The 25,816-nt window shown below is 41.1% G+C and overlaps 1 protein-coding gene across 12 annotated transcripts in view; it reads left to right on the top strand.

Moving 5' to 3' along the window:
- Positions 1-25,816, top strand: part of FOXP1 (forkhead box P1) — a 639,577-nt gene that overhangs the window by 396,769 nt on the left and 216,992 nt on the right. The window lies entirely within an intron of this gene.

The raw sequence follows: 25,816 nt of genomic DNA, 5'->3' as shown, positions 1-25,816 counted from the left end.
TAGTAGAGGGACCATAGTGTCAGTGTTTTAAGTTTAACTTTTTTTGTTTCAGCATAAATAAATATACAAGCAGGCTGCATGCAGTGTCTCATGCCTGTAATCCCACCATTTTGGGAGGGCAAGGCAGGCAGATTGCTTGAGCTCAGGAGTTTGAGACTAGCCTGGGCAACGTGGCAAAACCTCGTCTCTACAAAAAATACAAAAGTTATCTAGGGATGATGGCACATGCCTGTGGTCCCAGCTACTTATGAGGCTGAGGTGGGAGGATCCCTTGAGCATGAGAGGTTGAGGCTGCAGTGAGCTGAGATCTTGCCACTGCACTCCAGCCTGGGCTGGGTGACAGATTGAGACCCTGTGTCGAAAAACAAAAAATACACAAGCAAATGAAATTTCTTCTCTTCACATTCAAAATGGCAAAATGCATCCCTTCATTAGTTATTGTTAGTGAAATTGCTGGTGGATATTGAGTCGAAAAAGAAAGCTGTCCCGCAAACATTTCCAGCTTTTTTTTTTTTTTTTGAGACGGAGTCGCGCTCTGTCGCCCAGGCTGGAGTGCAGTGGCCGGATCTCAGCTCACTGCAAGCTCCGCCTCCCGGGTTTACGCCATTCTCCTGCCTCAGCCTCCGGGTAGCTGGGACTACAGGTGCCTGACACCGCGCCCAGCTAGTTTTTTGTATTTTTTTAGTAGAGACGGGGTTTCACCGTGTTAGCCAGGATGGTCTCGATCTCCTGACCTTGTGATCCACCCGTCTCGGCCTCGCAAAGTGCTGGGATTACAGGCTTGAGCCACCGCGCCCGGCCATTTCCAGCTTTTTAATTGCCTCTGAGAAACAGTGCCTGCAAGAAATAGCTGTTGGTGCCTGTACTGGATTAAGCACCACTGCATGAAGGTGCTTATTGCATCTCATTCTTTGCATCTCATTTTTACCCATAGGCCTCTGGGGCACCATATTAAAATTCCAGAGGCCATTCCTGGCCTTGTTTCATACCTTATGGAAAATGACGCAGGTTATATGGTATGGATCTATAGGTGTAAAGACTGGGTAGCAATGGCTGGGTTGGCCATACCATTCTACCACTTTTTTCTTTGAAAAAGGTAGCTTATGAACTTTATTAGGAATGCCCTCAAGTAGCCTTTCCCATTGTAACTGCTGGAGACTGTGTCTGAAAGGAGGGTCTCTTGATGCTGACAGGGAAAAGCTGGTCAGCACCTCTGTGTCCTAGAAGGGGAACTTCCAGGAAAGGGGCATAGAGGAAGGTATTATTAGTATTTATTGAATGCCTTAATGGGGCCAAGTACTGTGCTGGGGGCTAGCACCTTCCCTTGCTGGTAGGTAAAAACCCAGCTGTAATTTTAAAGGAATTGCTATGCTGAGATATACTTTTATTGAAGATGTTGCAGTAGTTCAAGTAATGTGGAAAGTATTGATGGTCAAAAATATTTTGTGTAGGAATGAATGCCACCAAAATGTTAGTGATAACCATAGAAACAGACTGAAACAAAACTGAGACAGGAATTCAGATAATTCTGACAAATAAAGAAAAAGCAGCCACAACACTGACCCCCCACATTGTCTTGATTCCCTTTGTGGCTGTTTCTAGAAAAGGCATATTTCACCCTGAATGCTAAATATAGTTGTCTACTCTGTTAGTTTAGACCTGCCTTCCATCAAAATATTGTTGTCAAAGATTTATGCAACTTGTGATGTGAGACTTGTATGAAATTCTTTCAAGTTTTGATTACTAAACAGTTGTGTGTCATTAATCTCTCCATTGAAAATTAAAATGGCACGAGAAGCAAAAGAAGAAAAAGGACCCACAACATAGGAGAATGTGGTAATAGAAAGCCAGGTGCCACATTTCATTATGAGTGAAGTGTACCCTCTTGACTTCAAGAGAAAGCTTTGCCACTTTGAAAAGGTAATTTTAAGCCCTGACCTGTGAGCTAATAAAAATAATCATAAAAAAAGAACGCCCTATCTCTTGTCTACTCACAAATCTGTTTTTGAACTTTCAGGAGGTATGACTTTAATGGTAATTTGTTGACAGATAAGTTTCAGTGATTGTGAAGAGTTTGTTTTTGCAAAACTGGCAGGTCCTATCTGTTCTCTGAAGGCAAGGAACCTCCTTTGCTGTTTTGCAATGGCTTGCGTTTATTGACAACTAGCGCTGAGCAGGCAGAATTGGAATGTTTATATAATGTAAACCTATAGCTCGCCTGATGGAGTCTAGCGTACTTTTAGGTAGTGCATAGATTACTTGATAAAAAGGGTTACAAGGTGACTGCTTTTATGACAAAGAAGAATAGCAATATAAATGCCAGTGGTACACTGAGCCACAAGAAGGAAGTTTATGTAGGGAATTGAACTCCATGTTAGAAAGTTTCTTTTCATCACTTTGTCTTTGAACTCAAATCTATTGTAATTATGAAGTGTTACTTGTAACATTCCAGAGACCCTTTGCTAAATACTCTGTTTGATTTGATTCATAGAAATACAGCCACATTATCTCCCCTCCCCCCGACGAAAAAATGTCGTGAAGAGTTTCCCATACTGACCTTGTCTCAGCTTTGTTGCAAGTGGGCTAATAAGTGAGCTCCACTAGAAAACAGCTGCAATTTATTTCTTTGATCGTTTGCAATTCTTTGATTTCACTTTTTTCTTTCTTTTTTTGAGACAGGGTCTAGCTCAGTCACCCAGGTTAGAGTACAGGGTTGCGATCATGGCTTACTGCAGGCTTGACCTCCCCGGGCTCAAACGATTTTCCCACCATCAGGCTCCTGAGTTGCTGGTACGGCAGGCCAGCTATTTTTTTGTTGTTGTTGTTCTGTTTTGTTTGTTTGTTTTCCTGTAGAGATACGGGTCTCACTATATTGCCTAGGCTGGTCTTGAACTCCTGGCCTCAAGGGGTCCTCCTACCTCAGCCTCCCAAAGTGCCAGAATTACAGGCATGTGCCACCACACCCAGCCTCATTTAACTGTTATTTATTGAGCCTCAATATGTGGAAGAAAATGGGAGTGGAGGGGGAACTGATATGTTAGGTGCTAGGAAAAAATAGGAGAATAACTTAGAGTTTACTTAGCTAGAGCCTGAAGAATAACTATGGAGGTAATAGAAAGATGGTGAAAAGGCATATTGGGTTCAGCTTATGGGAGGCTTCTAAGTAGAGAAGAAAGGTCATATGAGAGGGGGTGTATTAAAAGTAAATGAGAAGGTTGAACCTAGCTGGGTTAGAAGGGAAGAAATCCCAGAGAGATGAGGGGCCATGACAGTGTTACTGCAGCTGGTCTGACATTTAGTAATGGGCCACTAACGTGGCCCCAATGAATTGAGGGCGCCCTGTTGTTGATCCCTCCTGGCTTCTTGAACATCTCCTCCTCCATCTGAATGCCTTAGTGAAGTGTAAGTTCCATCAGGGAATGGGGGCTGAGATCACCGTCCTCATTCCCTGGTACTTCCGCAGCACACAGCATAGTACCTGATGTAGGGCAGTTCTTTGACAGACTATTTATGAATGAGTGAAACAGAAAGAGAAAGGAGGGGCTGGATAAAAAGAGATTGTTGAGGAGAATGTTGGGAAACCAGCAGGACCTTTTGAATTTACGAGGTATGCAAATACCAAGGAGTCGGAGTTACCAATGATGAGTCAGGATGTTCCATCTTAATGACTGGCAAAATGGGGGCACCGTGAAACAGAAAAGAGAGGGGCATGGGGAAGAACCTGAACTTTCTTAGCTGCCACTAAGAGGTTAAGAACGTATAATAAAGGATAGGGTTATTTTGAAAAAATCATTTTTTAAAAAGACTTTTTTTATAAAGACATTCTGTGTAGCTAAAAGTCACTATTTTGATTGCATATGTTTATTTGCATTGAAATTATCAAGTATTTTCCATTTAGCCTTTGACAGTTACTAATGAGTACATCTTCCAAAAGTCACATGGGAAGTACTGATAAACTGCTAGTGCTCCTAGTGATCGTGGAATGGGCTTATCTCTTGGAGAGAACAAAACTACGAAGTTAGATCTTTGATAAAGTCTTTGTTCCATATTGACACAAGCCTCTTAGAATGAATTTGTTTTTAAGGTGGTGGGGGAGTGTATGTTGTGTTTCTTTTGTTGGAAAAGTACAATGTGCAATTATTAAACAGCTAGTGCTATTGGAAGACTCATTTAGGAGGTATAGATCCTGGGGACATAAAGGCCCAGTCTTCTTTGTGTATTTAAATTGAGCCATGCCCAGAGAGGGAAGGTGGGAAGCAAGCTCTGTTTTTCTCTTTAGTCCTTCCATGTGGACATGTTGCAGGATCTTCTACATAAACTGATAGTGCAGATACCAACTGTGGAGGGTACTGGATTTTTTTTTTTTTTTTTTTTTTTTTTTTTTCAGACGGAGTCTGGCTCTGTCTCCCAGGCTGGAGTGCAGTGGCCGGATCTCAGCTCACTGCAAGCTCCACCTCCCGGGTTTACGCCATTCTCCTGCCTCAGCCTCCTAAGTAGCTGGGACTACAGGCGCCCGCCACCTCGCCCGGCTAGTTTTTGTATTTTTAGTAGAGATGGGGTTTCACCGTGTTAGCCAGGATGGTCTCGATCTCCTGACCTTGTGATCCGCCCGTCTCGGCCTCCCAAAGTGCTGGGATTACAGGCTTGAGCCACCGCGCCCGGCCGATTTTTTTTTTTAAGAGTGGCAACCCTACGTTCCCCTTGAATTAACTATTTTATCACTATTGTTAGACAGCTCCTTTTTGACTGTACCAAAAATAAAATGAACTTCCTAACACAGATTCATCTTCAGCAAAGTTTCTTCAGGTAGACCATTAATTTCAGAATTTATTATCCACACAAACACAACTGAGTTTTCAGTATCACAGCCACTTACTGAAAGAGACAAACTGTCCGGGCACAATGGCTCACGCCTATAATCCCCTTTGGAGGCCAAGGCGGGCGGATCACCTGAGGTCAGGAGTTTGAAACCAGCCTAGCCAACATGGTGAAACCCTGTCTCTACTAAAAGTACAAAAATTAGCCGGGTGTGGTGGCGTGCGCCTGTAAATTCAGGAGGCTGAGGCAGGAGAATCACTTGAACCCGGGAGGCGGAGGTTGCAGTGAGCCGAGGTTGTGCCACTGCACTCCAGCCTGGGCTACAAGAGCGAGAGTCTGTCTCAAAAAAACAAAAAGAAAGAAAGAAAAAAAAAAAGAGGCAGAGCATCCACTGATCCTAAATTCATGTTTTTATCACATTACCTTGTCTCGTCTTCAACTTGTGTCTCTCCACATTGAAGGGAAGGTGACATGATGTCTTCTTAGTCATTCAAATCCAATAACTTTTAATCTGAAGGTTAAGTAGTGAGATATAAACTAAGAGATGATAATATCAATTTTACGTTCACTGAAGGGCACAATATACCTCTTCCTAGTAGAGGGAAAATTGTGCGTAAAATGTCTTTTGCTTTTCAACAGCAGGGTCATGCCTCTCAGAGCCCAAGGAAGGAATATTTTTGGAAAAAATTAATAAAATAAGAGTTAGCATCCTAAAGCAGGACAAAAGTGACTTTTTATTATTATAATTATTAAGTGTTAATTTTTCAGGGCCACATGATACAAAGTAGTTGTCTTTATCGCCTCCTGTATTGACTCTTGATATACTCTCGACAAACTCAACAACCTTTTACAAGGTTAAAGACTGATAGAGAATGACATAATGCTCATTCTTTCCTGACTATTTTTAGTCCTAATGTGTATGATAAATAATACTGTGATAATATTGCTTACCTTCCCTCATTTTTTTCTTCTATGGGTGATATTTCCATTTCAACTCAGTAGGAATTCAACATCCGAAAGCATTAAGTGAAAATGCATTTACAATGTGTGTTTTTATGATGATATTCTGATTTTTCTCATTCAATTTCTGTTTCTTATAAACACAAAGTTTTGTGCTGTGTGCTATGTATATATATCATGTGTATTTATATAGACTTTCTGTATCATTAGTAGTTTTTTGGTTTTTTGAGATGAGGTTTCACTCTTGTCACCCAGGCTAGAGTGCAATGGTGTGATCTCAGCCCACTGCAGCCTTCACCTCCCAGGTTCAAGTGATTCTCCTGCCTCAGCTTCCCTAGTAGCTGGGATTTCAGACATGTGCCACCATGCCCACAATTTTGTATTTTTAGTAGAGACAGGGTTTCACTATGTTGGCCAGGCTGGTCTCAAACTCCTGACCTCAGGTGATCCACCCACCTCGGCCTCCCAAAGTGCTGGGATTACAGGCGTAAGCCACCACCCCCAGCCCATTAATAGGTTTTTAAGACAGGAAAAGCATAACGCATAAGCTGAGTATGTGACATTCACAGTTATAATTATCAAGATTATATTTTGTAATGTAGTGATTCACAATTATAATTGTCAAGATTGCATTCTGTACATAATTTTAAATTTGTCTCAGCTGTTCATTCAGTACCTTCTTTGGGTAGGAGCTAGGTATAAGGCACTATAAGTCTGCAACTAGACCAGGAATCAGCAAACTATGGCCCTTGGGCCAGATCCAGCCTGCCACCTAGTAAATAAGTTCTGTTGAAACACAGCCACACCTGTTTGCTTACTGTTGCCTGTAGCTGCTTTCATGCTGCAGCAGCAGAGGTGAGTTGTTGCAACAGAGATTGTGTGACCCACAAAGCCTAAGATATTTATCTGGCACTCTGCAGAAAGTTTGTCAATCCCTGGATTAATGAATGGCAGATGTGACAAGATTTGCCTTCTACAAACTTCTACCCTTACTTTACAGTGACAAAACTGAGGAAGCATTCCTCATTCTTTTCTAAATTCTCTCTGAAAAATATCTATGTATTTATACTATATATGTATTTTGTTTGTTTGTTTTTTTGAGACTGAGTCTTCCTCTATTGCCAGGCTGGAGTGCAGTGGCCCTATCTCGGCTCACTACAACCTCCACCTCCTGGGTTCAAGAGAGTCTCCTGCCTCAGCCTCCCGAGTAGCTGGGACTACAGGCTCACGCCACCACACCCAGCTGATATTTGTGTTTTTAGTAGAAACAGGGTTTCACCATGTTGGCCAGGATGGTCTCGATCTCTTGACCTCTTGATCCACCTGCCTCAGCTTCCCAAAGTGCTGGGATTACAGGCGTGAGCCACTGTGCCTGGCTATATGTATACTATTGTTTAAGACTTTGTTTCACAATTTCTGGAGTGGCAAAATGACTTATAGTTGTCATCATTCCTCTAAAGTTTCTTTCTTATCATTTAGCTGACAGCATCTTACAAATTAAAAGTTTTGACGTTATTGGTAGTTAAAAGAATCTTCAGCCAGTCTAGTAAGGAAATGGAGGTTGGACTCACTTAGTGAGTCACTCACAGAGCAGACAGATGTCCTTGGCCCTGGCTCCTTGCCAAAGAAAATTAACATAAGAACATAACCTGTCTTATGTTCATAGTCCTATAGTTGGCTAGAGGATACAAAAATATATTATTCTCAGTATCACCCTGCATTCAAAGATTTCATAATTTAATCAAGGTGCAGTAAGACATAAACAGATAACATGAAAAGTTTTTACAATTTTTTTTTTTTTTTTTTTTTTTTTTTTTTTTTTTTTGAGGCGGAGTCTCGCTCTGTCGCCTGGACTGGAGTGCAGTGGCCGGATCTCAGCTCACTGCAAGCTCCGCCTCCTGGGTTCACGCCATTCTCCTGCCTCAGCCTCCCGAGTAGCTGGGACTACAGGCGCCCGCCACCTGCCCGGCTAGTTTTTTGTATTTTTAGTAGAGACGGGGTTTCACCGTGTTAGCCAGGATGGTCTCGATCTCCTGACCTCGTGATCCGCCCGTCTCGGCCTCCCAAAGTGCTGGGATTACAGGCTTGAGCCACCGCGCCCGGCCAGTTTTTACAATTTTTAAAGCAAATTGAAGATAAACTGTAGAAGAGATGTATATGACTAATTGATAGGTGAGTGACTTAGGTAATAAATCTTCAGTAGCCTGGAGAGGACGAATCTGTGTCTATGCTGGTGGGATTTTAGACCTTGGTGAAGTTAGGAGTCTCAGTATGTGCACATCTGCTGATTTGTTTTAACCTCTTCCATCAGGAGATAATGGATGGTAAGTATACACTGAACTATATGGGTTTGGCTTCTGACTTGCAGATTTTAAAGGCCCCAAAGCTGTGTCTTTTCCATTTAGCCATTTTAAATTTTGAGACAAGCACGGTTGGATTTGTACTTGGAAAGACTAGAGGCACATGGTGAGGAGAGGTCTGCTTACTGGTCTCCAGGAAATGGCCCAGGACTATCTGTTTACACAGGCACAAAGTTGATTGTGTGATTTCCAGAGATTAGATGTGGGCTGACAAGTGTGGTAATTTGGTTGGTGTTGTCCATATTTCACAAATGTTTATGCTGAATTTTAGCTAATTTACCCCTATTGATAATGTAGCTAGAATAATTGAAACCATAATACCTAATTTAAAAATAGTTGCCAAATTGAGAAGCATTTGCTCAATTTAGTTATTCATGAACTGACAGGATTTCTGAGGAAATGGTGTTACCCTTGTATTTTCTCCCTTCCAACTTTTCTTCTTTCCCTTCTTACTTTCTTGATTCTGTTTTTAAGTTTGTAATTGGATGATTTATTATATCTCACAATTTGTGAAAATCTGTATTGGCATAGTCCGTATCTCTAATACCATCTTTTTTTTTTTTTTGAGATGGAGTCTTGGTTTGTCATTCAGTCTGGAGTGCAATGGCTTGATCTAGGCTCACTGCAACCTCTGCCTCCCGTGTTCAAGTGATTCTCGTGCCTCAGCCTCCTGAGTAGCTGGGATTGCAGGCATGAGCCACCACACCCGGCTAATTTTTGGATTTTTAGTAGAGACGGGGTTTCACCATGTTGGCCAGGCTGGTCTGGAACTCCTGACCTCAGGTGATCCGCCTGCCTCAGCCTCCCAAAGTGCTGGGATTACAGGTGTGAGCCACCACACCCGGCCTCTAATACCATCATTCTTATGTTTTGTAGGTTTATGGCCCCACTTTTGTGAATTTGATGAAACCCAAACAACTTTTTCCCTGAAAAGGGTGTTTGTATGTGTAATTTTGCAATTGCAATTTCATCTACAATATGTCCCCCCCCCCAAAAAAAAATTATACAGCTATTCTGTATGTTAATTAGATTTGCCAAATGTTTCAGTCTTTTGACAAATACTCTTAGGCTTTTCTATCATTAGTTGATGTTGACTATATTAGTGACCTGTCTATCTTTAATTTGGAAAAGGGTTCCTCTTTTGGAATAATGCTTCCCAGTGTGTCCCTGGAATAATTTCTCAGCTATTTAAAATGTTGCACTGTACATGCCAGCTCTGAAGCAAACTCTGGAAAGTAAGGTCATATAAAGCAATCTGTACCAAGAGCCATTTCATGTCTATTCAAATGTAAACACCAGATTTACACACTCTTGAAATTCTTCTAACTATAGAACCCTGTAAACCAGTTGAAAGATCTTTTGACTAAATAAGCACAGATTACAGTAAGTGATACACATAGCATAGGCAACCCCTTATGTGGCTGATGGCAGTGTAAGTTTGTACACCCTATTCTGGGGGTACTTTGGTGTTGCACATCAAGAGGCTTAAAACAGTCACACCCTTTGAATCAGGGATACAATTTTACTGAGTGGCTCTAAGGCAGTCAGCAGTGATTCTCAAACTTTTATGTGTGTGAGCATCATAGCATCATCTGGAGGGCTTTTTTGTTTGTTTTTGAGACAGTCTTGTTCTTGTTGCCCAGACGAGTGCAATGGCGCGATTTCGGCTCACCACAACCTCCGCCTCCTGGGTTCAAGTGATTCTCCTGCCTCAGCCTCCCAAGTAGCTAGGATTACAGGCATGTGCCACCTCGCCCGGCCAATTTTGTATCTTTAGTAGAGACAGGGTTTCTCCATGTTGGTCAGGCTGGTTTCGAAGTCCCAACCTCAGGTGATCCACCTACCTTGGCCTCCCGAAGTGCTGAGATTACAGGCACGAGCCACCACGCCAGTCCCTGGAGGGCTTCTTAAAACACAGATTACTGGACCTACCCCCAAAGTACTTTATTCTGTAGATCCGGGGCAGGGCCTCCAAATTTGCATATCTATTTCTAGCTCTTCTTTGCTGCCAGTTGAAGAACCACATTTAGAAACCACTGGCAGAGTTTAACAGCATAGACTGTGGAGCCAGTATGTTTGGCCTGAGTCATGGCTCTGCTACTTGCTAGTTGGGTGACTGTATAATACAGTCAGTTACTCTGTGCCTCAGTTCATATATTCATCAAATGGAAATAATATTAGCATTTAATAGTCTAAATAAAATGTGTCGTGCTTGGAAGTTTGCACACCACATGGTAAATTGTCTGCAAACATTAGCTTTTGGTATTTCTTTTTTTTTTTTTTGGGACAGGGTCTTACTCTGTCACCCAGACTGGAGTGCAGTGGCGCCATCTCGGCTCACTGCAACTTCTGCCGCCTGGGTTCAAGCGATTCTCCTGCCTCAGCCTCCCGAGTAGCTGGGATTACAGGCGCATGCCACTATTGCCCAGCTAATGTTTTTTGCATTTTTAGTAGAGACAGGTTTTCACCATGTTGGCCAGGCTGGTCTTGAACTCCAGACCTCAAATGATCCACCCACCTTGGCCTCCCAAAGGGCTATTTAATAATTGACAGTCATGAGCCTCCATGCCTGGCCAACTTTTGGTATTCTTTATCATCATCACCACCACCACCGTCATCATCATCACCAGGAATGTCAACTATCGAAATAATTTGAGGCATACAAAAAGATTTATGCCTAAAGATGTTCATTGTAATGGTATTTATAATACGAAAAATTAAATGCACCCTAAATCTCTGACCTTCAAAGAAGAGTTTAAAAATGCTCACATATAAGTTTGATATAGTATTAATTATATACCCATTAAGAATGTAGAACATTTAGTAACTTTAAAAATTATCATAATATAATTATTGCTGGGGGAAAAATCTGAAAGCAATATGCTATCAATGATTTTTTTTTTTTTGGTGTGTTAATAGGATTATAGTTTATTTTATATACATTAGACCAGTCATGGCAGCTCACGCCTGTAATCCCTGCACTTTGGGAGGCCAAGGCCGGAGGATCACTTGAGCTCAGGAGTTAGAGATCAGTCTGGGCAACTCAGACCTCGTATCTACTAAAAATTAAGGAAAACAACAACAACAAACTTAGCTGGGCATGGCGCCACGTGCCTGTAGTCCCAGCTACTCCGGAGGCTGAGGTGGGAGAATTGCTTGAGCCCAGGAGGTTGAGACTGCAGTGAGCCATGATTGTGCCACTGCACTCCAGCCTGGGTGACAGCAAGACCCTCTCTCTATTAAAAAAAAAAAATCGTATATATATACACACACACACGTATATATACACATAAATAATACATAAAAATACATATATACATATATATAGTTTACACTTTTCTGTATATCCCCAAATTTCTACAATAACATGTATTTCCTTTATAATAAAAATGAAAAGTTATTTTTAATTTAATTCACATTCAAACTGTTGGAAAACTTTTATGATATATATATAAATGGCAGAGAATATCTGCACCTTGAACAAGATTTATTTTTTGCATAGGAATAAGGGGATACAATTTTTGCAGGTACAAGGTTTTTCTCCCATGTCTTTAAGTTTTCAGCTACCACTTAGCAGCTCCCTGGTGTTCTCTCTCCACAGGGAGATCTCTGCCTCACTTCTAGGTGCTTCCACCATCAAATTTGACAACCCCTCCTCATTATCTATCATCAATTTGTGACAAAAATCACTTCCCTGTCAATAAAAAGAGTATGGATTTTTTAAAAAGCACATTTCTTTTTTCTCTTCTTTTTTTTTTTTTTTTTTTTTTTGAGATGGAGTCTCACTCTGTCGCCCAGTCTGGAGTGCAGTGGTGCAATCTCGGTTCACTGCAAGCTCCGCCTCCCAGGTTAACGCCATTCTCCTGCCTCAGCCTCCCCAGTAGCTGGGACCACAGGCGCCCACCACCACGCCCGGCTACGTTTTTGTATTTTTTTAGTAGAGACAGGATTTCACTGTGTTAGCCGGGATAGCCTCGATCTCCTGACCTTGTGATCCTCCCTCCTTGGCCTCCTAAAGTGTTGGGATTACAAGCGTGAGCCACCACGCCCAGCCACATTTGTTTTCTTTAAATTTCCACGACTGCTCCCCACTTCTAAGTTTCTTCCCAGTCTGTGTGGGCTTAATCATGTCTCATGTCCACAGTCATTACAGACACACTTCGTTGCTTACCCCACTTCATGTTGTTTCTGCTAAAGACTGATTTAAACTGCCCTGGGGAGCTGAAAAAGGCAGGAGGAATATTTTATTGGAGGCATTTTGGAATGCCACTGATGAGAGTTGAAAACCCACCCTCCAACTTCAGTCGATGAGTGAAGTTGGGCAAATTCTGCCATCTCTCGAAGCCTCACTTTTCTCATCTGTAAAACAGGGCAATAGAGATAACTTTCTGAGAGGGTAGATGTGATGAATATGCTAAATAAATTATTGACCTTATCATAGTAGCCAACCCTTTAAAACGTGCTCCTTACTTTATTATTGTCCTTTCTTAGAATGTTTTGAAGACTGGGAACAGCCATGGCTGAGGTCTTGGGGACCCAAAGGTGGAGATCAGGAGGGAATCAAGTTGTTCTTAGAACTATGCCATTTTTTACCCCACCTCATCCGCTTTATATTAAAATCCAATCACCTTGGAACATTGTAGACATTCTGGTTGGTGATCTCCAAGGAGAAGCCTCCTCCATGGAAGTATAGTTCTGTCTTCCCTCATTGAGGTGATAAATGGAAGTCAGTACGAAGTCGTATTTGACAAGCAACCCTTCATTTAGAAACTGACCTCTACGTGGAGACTGCAGGAACCAGTTCTTGTAGGCAATTAGTGCCCCAATTTACCATTTTAGAAAAGAAAACACATATCCTAATCAATACAGAATTTCTCCTCCATACCTACTGGCAACATTACTGAAGGGGCCCCACACACAAATGTTTTAAATTTAGAGGCAGAGTTAAGGACACAGTTTGCCTCCAGAATCTGAATTGAATCAGGGTTTTATTTCAGATAAAATCTTTGGGGCTCATAACTTAAAAAACACAACTTTTACTGGCATTACGCAATTTGCCATGGGTCATTTAGCAAAATGTTTGTATATGTAAGCCCAGGTTCTTCTTTTTAAAAAAAGGAAGAGTGGAAGGCGGGGATTGGATTTTGCTAAAATCCAGGTGGTGTTTCAGTTTATATTTAATTTTAATTGGAAATCAAATACAGGCAAGGGAGAAAAAAATCTACCATGTTTTCTTTACAGTAGAGTATCCTTTGGGGAGAGGAAGGACACTGCCAGCCAGATTTTAAGAAGCAGCTTTTTTATTGGCATGTCTATTTTTTTTTCTGGCTAAATTCTTGTGCCTGCATTTTTTTTTAAACATTACGATTTTACACGTGGCAATGACTTTCATGTCTCAATGTTCCTTGCTGCCGTCTTTCTATATTTTCCATGGGATTAGAACCTAGAATCAAGACAGCAAATAATTATATACTACATATAATCAGTAGCTTCCTAGGCTGTTACCTGGTAAATCTCTTTTTTAGGTTCTAGTCTGAAATAATATGTGATTCTTGTGGCCCATGTTGATTTCTGGATGGCTGGGGAAGTAGTTTTTAAAGAATCAAGACAGGCCGGGCGCGGTGGCTCAAGCCTGTAATCCCAGCACTTTGGGAGGCCAAGACGGGCGGATCACGAGGTCAGGAGATCGAGACCATCCTGGCTAACACGGTGAAACCCCGTCTCTACTAAAAAATACAAAAAACTAGCCGGGCGAGGTGGCGGGCGCCTGTAGTCCCAGCTACTCGGGAGGCTGAGGCAGGAGAATGGCGTGAACCCGGGAGGCGGAGCTTGCAGTGAGCTGAGATCCGGCCACTGCACTCCAGGCTAGGGGACAGAGCGAGACCCCATCTCAAAAAAAAAAAAAAAAAAAAAAATTAAAAAAAAAAAGAATCAAGAACAAGAAAAACAAAAAGGTGGTTTTTTGTTGTTGTTGTTTGTTTTTGTTTTTTTTAAGCCAGAACTTTAGAAGGTCCTCCAGTTTCTGAGTATAACTAGCTGTAGGTGCATCTTATAAAACTCCCATAAAATATTGGCAGAGAGACTAATGCATAATTAGAGAATGGTTGCTGAGTATGCTGGAAGAGATGGTGAGACAGTCACTTCACTCCACCAGTGCCTACAAAATATCCCATGTGCCAGAGCTGAGTGAAATCCTCAGCACTGGCTCTGTGTAATGCTTGGGTGCAATTCAGATGTTTCCAATTGGAAATTGAATAGCAAATAATTTTGAATTTTCAACTGCACAATTAATGACACGTTCGTTGTAGAAAAATTAGAAGATGCAGCTAAGAAAGCAAACAGAAAAGAAGCAAGCTATATTGCTTGCAATCCTATTTAATGGAGGTAACAACTGTTAACATTTCAGTGGATACCCTGTTTTCCCTTTCTTGTAAAAATCATGTCTTCTCATTTTATGTATTTGTATTCTCATTGCCACCATAGAACATTATAGATGAAAAAAGAGCTAGCAGTAATGTTGCTGATGAGTGAGAATTGTGAGGGTTAATTCTCTTACATGGTGTTTCACATTTTAATCTTAATTTTAATTTCACATTTTGTGTGTTTACAGTTTTAAGAGAAAATTCATGTTCTTGGTTTCAAATTGCATCATTCATGGGCTAATATTTTTCTAACTCCTCCCCTCTTTTATCTTTTTCCAGCTATGCCAAGTAATTCCATATTTAGGCACAATTCTTAAGCAATTATTGTTTAGGCTGGTGTAATGGCTCACACCTATAATCCCAGCACTTTGAGAGGCCAAGGCAGGTGGATCACTTGAACTCAGGAGTTCAAAACTAGCCTGGCCAACATGGTGAAATCCTGTCTCTACTAAAAATACAAAAAAAGTAGCCGGGCGTGGTGGCATGCACCTATAATCCCAGCTACTTGGGAGGCTGAGGCAGGAGAATCACTTGAACCTGGGAGGCAGAGGTTGCAGAGATCTGACATCATGCTACTACACTCCAGCCTGGGTGATAGAAAGAGACTTCGTCTCAAAAAAAAAAAAAAAAAAAAAAAAAAAATTGTGAAGAGCAAACATTCAACATGGTAAAATAGGTAGGCCATCCTAGTTTTAATAAATGGGTATATTTCTTCCTTTTATTGAAAATCCTAAACATCTTGTCTTTTTTTTTTTTTTTTTTTTTTTTTAAGGCAGAGTGCCTTCTAGGTTCAAGTGATTTTCTTAAGTAGCTGGGCTTATAGGCGTGCTCCACCACACCCAGATAATTTTTGTATTTTAAGTAGAGACAAGGTTTCACCACATTGGCCAAGCTGGTCTCAAACTTCTGGCCTCAAGTGATCCACCTGCCTCGGCCTCCCAAATTCTGGGATTACAGGCGTGAGCCACTGCACCCAGCTGTCAAAGATGTTTATGGGTTAGACATTACTGGCCAGGCGCGATGGCTCACACCTGTAATCCCAGCACTTTGAGAGGCCGAAGCGGGCAGATCACGAGGTCAGGAGATCAAGACCATCTTGGCCAACATGGTGAAATCCTGTCTCTACTAAAATACAAAAAAAAATTAGCCAGATGTGGTGGCACGTGCCTGTAATCCCAGCTACTTGGGAGGCTGAGGCAGGGGAATCGCTTGAACCCAGAGGCAGAGGTTGCAGGGAGCTGAGATTGCGCCACTGCGCTCCCACCTGGTGACAGAGCAAGACTCTGTCAAAAAAAAAGAAAAAAGAAATGACTGACTGGGTGTGGTGGCTCACACCTGTAAATCCCAGCACTTTGGGAGGCCGAGGCAGGAGGATCTCTTGAACTCAGGAGTTCAGGACCAGCCTGTGCAACATAGCAAGACCTCATCTTTACTAAAAATAAAAAAATAGCCAGGTGTGGTGGTACATGCCTGTGGTCCCAGATACTAGGAAGGCTGAGTTGAAAGGTGAGCCTGGGAGGTGAAGGCTGCAGTGAACCATGATTGCACCACTGCCCTCCAGCCTGGGCAACAGAGCGAGACCCTTTCAAAAAAAAAAAAAAGAGAGAGAGAAAGAAAGAAAGAAAATAAATTACTAGTATTATTAGTAGTAAGAGTATTAGATGTAATAATAATAGCAGTGGAAAATTTATGGAAAGCCTCTGCTCTCCATACTCATGCTTAGTAGGCTACCTGTGTTAGTACAATTCCTTCTCACGAGCACCCTGTGAGCTAAGTGCTCTTAAAATACCTGTTCTACACAGGAAGAAACTTAATTAGCTGCCCACGCTCATTCACACAGCTTACGACTGGACAAGCCCAGATTTCACCCCACATCTGCCTGACTCCAGAGCCTGAGCTCTTCATCAGAGCTCTCAAGCCTCTCTTACTGTGTTTGTTTATTGTGGTGACGATCAGTTCATTCCGAAAGGATTTCTCCCATTTTGCCTGCTCTCCTTCAGCGTTGTGAGTTCCCTGAAATATTTTGCCATTCCACTTCAACCCAACTTTTCTCACTGACTTCAGAAAGCAAATACTAAGTATTCCCACAGACAGCAGCTTTTCCATTTCCACCCTCTCCTATTTTCAAATCGAGCCCTTATTTGTAGCAGATCTACCTAATTTTACTCTTAAGCAACTGTGCCTTGTAACTTAGGTTGGTTTCGTTTCATTTCAAAGGGAGAGAATCCTGCTTCGCACCTGTTGGCTGTGTGTCCTTCCAGTGAACACCCAAGCCTGGCACCATCAGACTGAAGTTAGCCTGATTCCATCTGTTTCTAAAACACTTTGATTGGAAGGCCTTTGTTTTCTTTCTTTTCTTTTTTTTTTTTTTGAGACGAGCCTTGCTCTGTTGCCCAGGCTGGAGTGCAGTGATGCGATCTCAGCTCACTGCAACCTCCGCTTCCCAGGCTCAAATGATCCTCTTGCCTCAAACTCCTTAGCAGCTGGGACTGCAGGCGCCTGCCACCACACCCAGCTAATTTTTTGTATTTTTATTAGAGATGGGGTTTCACCATGTTGGCCAGACTGGTCTTGAACTCCTGACCTCAAGCTATCTGCCCGCATCAGCCTCCCAAAGTGCTGGGAAATTATAGGCGTGAGCCACCGCACCCGCCCTTTTGTTTGTTTTTGTTTTTGTTTTTGTTTGAGACAGCCTCTTGCTCTGTTGCCCTGGCTGGAGTAGTACAGTGGTCCGATCATAGCTCACTGCAGCCTTAAACTCCTGGGCTCAAGCAGTCCTCCCACCCCAGCCTCTCAAGTAGGTGAAGCTACAGGCACATGCCACAAGGCCCAGCCAGCAGGCCTTTGTTTTATCCAGAAATAGCAGAAATTCGGCAGTGCCTCTGGTGGTGATGTTTACAGCATGCTATAGACAATAAAGCTAAGGCATTAGGGTCCTGAAGGATCTGAACCATACTTCCAACAAAGAAAACTTTTCTGATTGCTGTCTCCTTTGACTGGTCAGGGGGATGGAAGTATTGCTTCTAAGAATGGGGAAGTCTGGGCTTATTAATAAGGCTACATATAATACATTGCAAGCAGTGGTGGTTGCAATTGATACTTTATAGACAACTGAAAAGTAGCTATTTTGGGTTTGACATGGCCCCTTTATTGCTTTTGTGTTTGGGAACATGGAACCAGAAGACTTAAACTGTAGACTTTCTCCAGGTGCTCCCAAACAGCTGTCACACACTGACAGGACAAGGGAAATACCTTCTGTGTTTTCTTAGTATTATGTAACAGGCTTGAACCCTATTCTGACCAACAAAAATGTATTTGGATAAAATATTTCTGGTACCTTGTGTTTCTTGAGGAAATTATTCACCCAGCTTCACTGATTAATGAGTCCTTTTGAAGTTGCCACAGTTACTTTCATTATTTTAATAACTGGAGAGAGTGGATTATTTTGCTTCAAGAGTGATTAGCTCTGTTGACAAAATGTCCTTTGCTCCCTGAGTGGTATTTTGTGTTCCTGTGTCTCTGTCTCACCTGCTTTGCTCACATAGAACACCACTCCAGTCAACAAAGAACAATTGCTTAGCACAATAAATAAAAGATAGTACTCACAAACGATGTATGATAGGACTTAGGGTAGGAGTTTTAAAGATTCATAACCTACAAGTCAAACTATGTACATTTCCCTAGCAGCAAAAGCATATATTTGTTTCCGGTTTAGGAAAGTCTTTACCTTTCATGACTTATTTTATGAAGTCAGCTGATTACCCAGAGTCCATGAGTCCTTGCTTTACCATTAAATCACTAACATGTTAGTTGGTCACCATTCTGAATCAGCACAAAAGCCCAAATAACTAGGCTACAGAGGTTCATTTTTAGTCTCTTAATCTCTCTCTCACCTTTGAAAACAAGCTGATGGGTCTGCTTTTGAAAAGAACAGTGGAAAAGGCTGAAAAGCAATCTTATTTGAAGAAAAACCATAAATTGGAAATCTCCTAGTTTTTGGTCCGCTGTTGGAGAGGCAGGGAGCCTCCATTCCTTGAAGGTGTCGTCACAGCCACATACGTGTCAGTGCAAAAAAGAGACACACCTGATGGGCCAAAAAAGTCGGTCAAGCTATTTTGATTCCCAGAATGAGACATGAAGTAGATGCATGTTTCTGGGTGGCTTAGATATTTGCCCCTTAGGCTACTTCGAAAGTCCAAAATAGGCCAGGCGCGGTGGCTCACTCCTGTAATCCCAGCACTTTGGGAGGCCAAGGCAGATGGATCACGAGGTCAGGAGTTCGAGACGAGCCTGGCCAACATAGTGAAACCTCATCTGTACTAAAAATACCAAATACTAGCAGGGTGTAGTGGCAGGCACTTGTATTCCCAGCTACTGGGGAGGCTGAGGCAGGAAAATAGCTTGAACCCAGGAGCAAAGGTTGCAGTGAGCCAAGATCATGCCACTGCTCTCCAGTCTGGGCAACAAGAACGAGACTCCATCTCAAAAAAAAAAAAAAATACATTTTTCTACTCCAACTTGGTTGTACCTGCAATCTGCTGTGTCCTTGATTCTTCTACCCTTCTCTTCCTACCCTGGCTATATTGTGGGGGGGGGAGGTGTGCATGTGCATACATTGTGTATTCGTTTTGCTCCTTATTCTGTATCTGTAGAGTCATAGAATTTCTAGAATTCCTTAGATGATCCAGACTCACATTTTATGGATGAAGAAACTAAGCTCAGACAAAATAAATGCTTTGTCCTTTGATTAACTTTGCATGGATGCTCCTGATGTATTTAGAAACAGTCTTGTGGGGTATGATGTGGACCCTGCCATGATCTGTGAAGATGGATGAAATCAGGAATTTTATTTCTATGGTACTGACACTATTAATAACAATTCATACATAGGGTATGTGTGTATTACCATGTACATGTATGTCTGTGTTTTCCTGTTTTGTTTTGTTTTGTATTGTTTTTGAGACAGGATCTTGCCGTGTTGCCCAGGCTATTTACAGGCACCTGGGCTTGAACGATCTGCTGCCTCACCCTCCCCAGTAGCTGGGACTACAGGTGCACTCCACTGCACCTAGCTTACTCTTAAATTCTCACTATCAGTTATTGGGAAGTGGGGTTTTCACCCCTCCACAGTAGCCTTTCTACAATAAGGATCTGTAAACTCTAGATTTTGTTTAGTGAAAAAATTGTTTTTGGCTTTGGAGGCTGTTCTTTCTGTCACAGATACTCCACATGAAAGCAGCTATAGATATTACATAAATAATGGATCTGGCTGTGTTCTAATAAAACTTTACTTACAAAAACCGAGGACTAGATTTGGCCCATAGGCAGTAGTTTGCAAACCCCTGTCCCAGACCATGCATAGATGGATATTTTTTCTGTGTAGAGGGTGGTAAAGTTCCTCTGTTAATCACATGATACTTTAAGATTGGTAACTTTGTCACTTTCTTCTTCAACAACAATCACAACAAAAACTTGCCCCATTTCATCCTTCCCACCATGGTTGGTTTCCCAACTCCCATTCCTTAAAGCTTCCTTCATTGTGGTTTTCCTGATGACTTCAAGCCCATGTTTTCTTGAATGCTGTTGGAAAGAGGCTTAGACTTCCCAGAATATGCCAGCAATCCCTGGTGAGATGACTTCAGCCCTCATCTCCACGTCTGATTATTATCAGCCATGCAGGAGATAACCTCGGTAATTCCTTACTAGATATTCATAGTTTTCATGAACTGACCTGTTGTCACCCACACCCCCACTCTCATTTAAAGTTGCCTTTCACTGAATTTCTAACTGGAATGTGAAGCATCTTAACTTTGGCCTAGGCCTCTCCTTCTCCATGTCTAATGTATGGTTTTACTAATGTATGACAGCTAATATGTTGCATCAGAAGATCACACTATCCTTCTATGCTTGCAGGACTTTTATGCAGGGCAAGAACTAAGGCAAAAAGTGTGTGTGTGTGTGTGTTTTCTTTTTCTAAATTGAGGCAGTTCCCATTCTAGAAATTTTGTGAATAGAGTCAGGCTGATTGGGTGGTGATGGTGAGGAGAAGAGAGAATGGAGACTGGGGTTGAGACAGTCTCATGAAATGTCTTACTGGCTGATTATTCCTATCCAACTATGATGATTTTTCAGAAATCTTTAGGGATACTGACCATTTTCTTAGGCAATAGATGAGAAACTATTGGTAGAGGGGGAAAAAAGGTGACCTCTGGACTAATAGGGAAAAAACAGCGATCTCTCAAGTTTACAAAATGCAAGGGCTCTGCAAAAAATCTGAGAATGTTGATAGAGGTTTCAGCCAGCCTAGGTTTGAGTGTCGCTGCTGTAACTCACCCTGTGATTTGAAGTAAGTCACTCACGCTTTGAGCCTCTGGATACGACTTCATTTCTAAGTTTACTTTTGCCTCTGAAACTCCATGCTGCTTCTCCTATCTTAAGTTTCTCAGTAAACTGGAAATCAGACTCAGTTTTAGATATTTGGTGCTTCAGTAATTTTGGGGAAAGGTGGTACCTCACAAATCAGTGGGCAGGGCAGCCCTTTAAAAAATGGAATTCCAGGCAATTAACGAAATTGCCAAGCAACAAATAAAAATACCAACAATGAATCCAGAAGGAAGAGGGAAAGAAGATAGAAGGAAATCCTTATTTTGAACACAGGACCAGTCAACAAGGTGGGATGCAAAACTCTTGGTGAGAAAACCTGGGATTTGGAGTCCATGCCCTCCTACCTTCTGTCCTGGTGACCTTAGGCAGTTGCTTAGCCTCAGTTTTTTCATCTGTAAAATAAGGTTAATAATAACTGCCCTGCAAATCTCAGAGGAGTATTAGCAGAAGCAAATGAAGTGTTATAGGTCAAAATGCCTGGTAAGCAATGACACACTACATAAATGTAGGTGTCACCATTATTGGATGCGATTTTCATTTGCTTTACATTCTTTGAGACTTTCACATATTTTCAAACCCAGTGGATTCCCTCAAGGCCCTTGATGCTATAGGACTGTGGGGATTTAGTTCCTTGGGATTTCTGTTGAGTAATTCTGCACATAACCAACAGGGCATTAAAAAGCAGGCATGTATCTATTTTTCCAAGATTTTCGTTCTTTTCCTTTAGTGTAATATATCAGAAACTTAATTTTATAACGAAAGGCACTGTTTGTGAATTTTCTTTTTATTTAAAAAAAAGTAGTGGAGGACTACCCCAGAGCTTCCAGAAAACAAAAGCCACAATATCCATGATTAAGCAAAGGAGGCTACATGAGATTTGGCAGGAAGGATAGCAGGTTGGGTTGTTACTTATCAAAGGAATATTTGCTGTTGGCCTTAGTATAATAATGTTAATGAGATTATTAGGTGGGGGAGATTTTTAATAAATAATTGATAAGGATTAGAAAGTGCCTTTTCTGCAAATAAACTTCAGAATAATTAATATTCATGGACTCTGTTTGTCAACAGAAAAATGTAAATGAAGAGCCAGTCCCATCACCAGACACACGTCCTGAAGGACATCTGTAAGATAGGGTTAAAGATAGAAAAGCTAAATGCAGAGGCCTGGCCCAGACCCCAGCCCTGTGTGTCAATACAACTTTTCACGTCATTACATACACATTTTCCAGTCTGTGTCTCCCTCTGAAAGAAACCCTGAATTTCAGGTTGCTAATAGATTGTTGGTTGCAAGTATGAAGGACAGAGGAAGTAAGAGAGAAGGCAACTTGCTAATGCAAAAGCAGTGTACTGAAAGTCACTTTTATTTCTTATTTATAATCTACATGCACTCTCTGGATAATAGATGACACTGCTCATTCAGTACTTTAACTTCAAAGCAGAGAGAAGCCATGGATGACAGAGCCGGGAGCGGGAATACAAAGGTACTAACAACAAGAGGAAAAATGCCTGTTTACGGGATTGCATTTGTTAGCACGCGCTCTTCAGATATTGTTCCCCCAGGAATAGCGAAAATATGTGCAGCGCGAACAATGATTTAACATCTGAAAATGGTACTTAAAGAGTTTCTGTCTGGTAGTAATGTGATGAAGGCTTCTGAAGGGAACCTGGGGACTTCATTTCTTCTATTTATCTATATGTCTCTCTGGTTTTAGTCAGCAGTAATTGCATATTTAACCCCTCAAACAGCTTTAACCCTCACGATGCCAACTTTTTACCGTGTACAAAATGTGCTTTTATCCCAGCAAAGGCAGACTCAGAAATTCCCTTGCCAAAAAATTATTTAAATTAAAAAAAAAGTGAGTGTATGTTTGTATGAATGGATGGAAGGCTGGATGGATGGATGACTGAAAAGAAGTTATAGCAGCATTTTGCAGTTAGATTTGGGTGAAGAATCATGCCCACCTTCCTGGTTTGGAAGAAGACCAGTTAAGAGTACAGATATTATGAAGAGTGAAAACTCAAACAAAAAGAAGAAAACAAAGAAAGACGGACTAAAACCACCATGTTTTTATTTTGAATTCATTGTGGCTGGAGCTCAGAGAGGAAAAAGAAGGCCCCGTGGAAGGAAGTTGTAGATGGACGCTGAATCAAGAGTAGAAATTTGCCGCTTGCCTCAGCAAGATGGTTTTCTCAATTAGTGGTCGTTCTGGGAGGCCTGCTTAACAGCTTATGCGAAACAAATATTAACACAAATTGTATAATTACATCAAAATCCCAAATTCCTCAAAGATGCAAAATGGTTTTCAGCTAAGAATACGCGAGCAATAAAACATCCTATAGTCAAAAGAAGCACACTCCAAGGAAACCATGAAGACTGGATCCGAGCGACTTTCACAGTTTATTTTCATGGTATTTAAATTATGATACCAGTGGGTATTTTTAATTAGTGTGCACTTGTCTACATAAGCCATGTTGGCAAATTTGACTCATTCATACAGTAGTTGCTGTAAAAGAGGCCAGCACAGCCTGCAGGAATTAAAATTAAAAGTTTCTGCAAGCTGTTGTCGACATGACCATATCTCATTAACTTTAAAAATGGAGATTATTTGCCTGAAAGCTTGATTTGACTAGCAGTAATCAAATATTAGGCTCAACGGAGTGAGGGGTGTGGGGGGAGTGTCATTGTTGTGATATATACCGCTAAGTGTTTTGCAGTTAACTTTAAATAGCAATATAAGATTTTTGTTTTGACAAAAGGGATAGGAAAGAGAAACACAGACATATGGCCTCGAAAGTATTATTAGGACAGTTTTATTTTAGATTAAGACTTATTATTTACTAAGTTTGCTGAAGATAAATACGATTGTGCTGATTACCAATTCTTCTCTCATTAAGAAGGCTGATTAATTATCCGGAGTAGCTCCCCCTGCTTGATCAAAGTTTAAGTATTGGAAATGGGGCCTATCTCGTGATTATCTTTTCTTTTTTCAGTGCTAATTGGCATGAACCTTAAATTTGTACATTCGATTCATCCCATTGTTTTAACTAAATATGATGAAGGAGGTTGCAAAATTGTGCGTAAAATGAACCAAAATAGAAGAGCCTTCTTCTTATCTACTCTTTAAAGAGCTTGTTATTTGAATTAGATATCTGAGCAAAAAATCTTTTTCTTTTTTTTTTTGCCAGTAATTAGGGAGCCTAATGTTGAAAACCTAAAGTTACTGAAATATGGTAGACATGGGCTCATTTTAGACCCTGTTTTATATTTTCTCAGGCACAAAAGAACATTTGTAATGCATAAGAATAAACTATAAGATGAAGATACATTTGAGGTGGGGGAAGGAAAGAAAAAAGGTGCAGTTAAACAAAAGCCAGAAGATAAAGTCTTACACCTTTTTATGTCTTTGAACTGAGAACATGCTCTGCATTTTACTAAAGGAACATGAAGCTAGAATGTAAGTAACTGGTTTTTGCATTAGGCTCTCCCTGGAGGTAGCAGAAAAATATCATGTCCCTGCATGAAATGTGAATGTGAAATCTACCAGAAAGAAATATTTATGACCATTTTATGCTTGATTAGGCTTGGATGACATCTGTTAGAAGACAGGGACTGGACAAAGAGAGAGACGCTCGGGGGCAAATGTTAACGGAGTTGTTTAGAAGACGCAAGGGCAGAGGCGTCCATTTACTGCCAGGCAAAACACAGGAATTGTGTTAGCAAGAGTGCAGCTGACAGGCATCCACTGTGATGGAGACACTGTAAACTGACTTGATGAAATAGTCAAATACAGCTGTTGATAGTCACTGCACTGCCTCAGTTTATGAGCAGGTATCTAGGCTTAACCCTGATCCAGTAACTTCCAGGATGCTGGCACCTTAATCAAGTTACATAAATGTGACTCAGCTGTAAAAAGAGCTCATCTTCATTTTTTCAAGTGAGTTTTACACTCTCCTCCCATGCGGGCTCAGCAGTACCGAGAAACTCTTCTCTATTTCTCTGTGAAAGGAGAAATAATTAAATTGCAAACTTACTTCTGTACCCGTCTATAACCTGTCTCTTATCTTAAGTTTCCCCTGTTTAAAAAAGAAAATTCAAGGCCCCTTGGTTCTATAGAAGTACTTCATCACTTTAAACAGTGCAAATGTTTGCCTAAAAACGGGGGGGAAAAGTTTTCCAACACTGGCAAACATTGTATCAATTGTTAAACATTTCACTGGTAAAGTAAGTGCTGTTTGTCTGAAGAAATGGCCCTACCAAGAGTGGAGGTATGAGCAGTTATTTCATTCTGGTTCTTTTCCCAGCTTCTTTTCCTGTAAATTTTCTGTCTGGAATGCTGATGGGAAATGTTATTTTGTTTTTGTTTGCAGCAGTTCTGTTGTTTTGATTTTGTCTGAGTGGTATGGAAAACAGTACGTCACTTAGAGTGGGTGTTTTGTCTACCGGCCATTTGGCCATTGCACATATATTTCTCCTACTTATTACATGATGACAAGGGAACCGACAAGGCACAATTTTCCAGTTGAATTTTTCTTTCCAGTTTAATAATAGTGAAAAAAGAAAACAAAGTTAATAGATTTAGCAGTTTGATGGTACTCATGATGTGATAGCTGACTTTTTTTTTTTTTTTAAAACTCTTTCCTTGTGGTTAAGGAGGTATTTAGGTAAAAGTCAGATTAATGCATACATCAGTTTCTATAATAAACTGTATGTGGTTCGTGTTTCACATTTTGCATAGAGTTGCAAAATACGGTAATTTAAGCAGGAAAATTCATAAAAGGATAATAAACAATGTTAACATCATTCCTATGATTAGCCTGGGGTACTCTTGCCCTGGTTTTAGGCCACATGTAACAAACCTCTATCAATAAATG

The sequence above is a fragment of the Trachypithecus francoisi genome, unplaced genomic scaffold, assembly GCF_009764315.1.
Source record: "Trachypithecus francoisi isolate TF-2019V2 unplaced genomic scaffold, Tfra_2.0 Lachesis_group0, whole genome shotgun sequence".
In the NCBI taxonomy this organism is placed as follows: domain Eukaryota; kingdom Metazoa; phylum Chordata; class Mammalia; order Primates; family Cercopithecidae; genus Trachypithecus; species Trachypithecus francoisi.
Note: the sequence above shows the minus strand (reverse complement) of the source record. Positions and strands in the feature narration are given on the sequence as shown.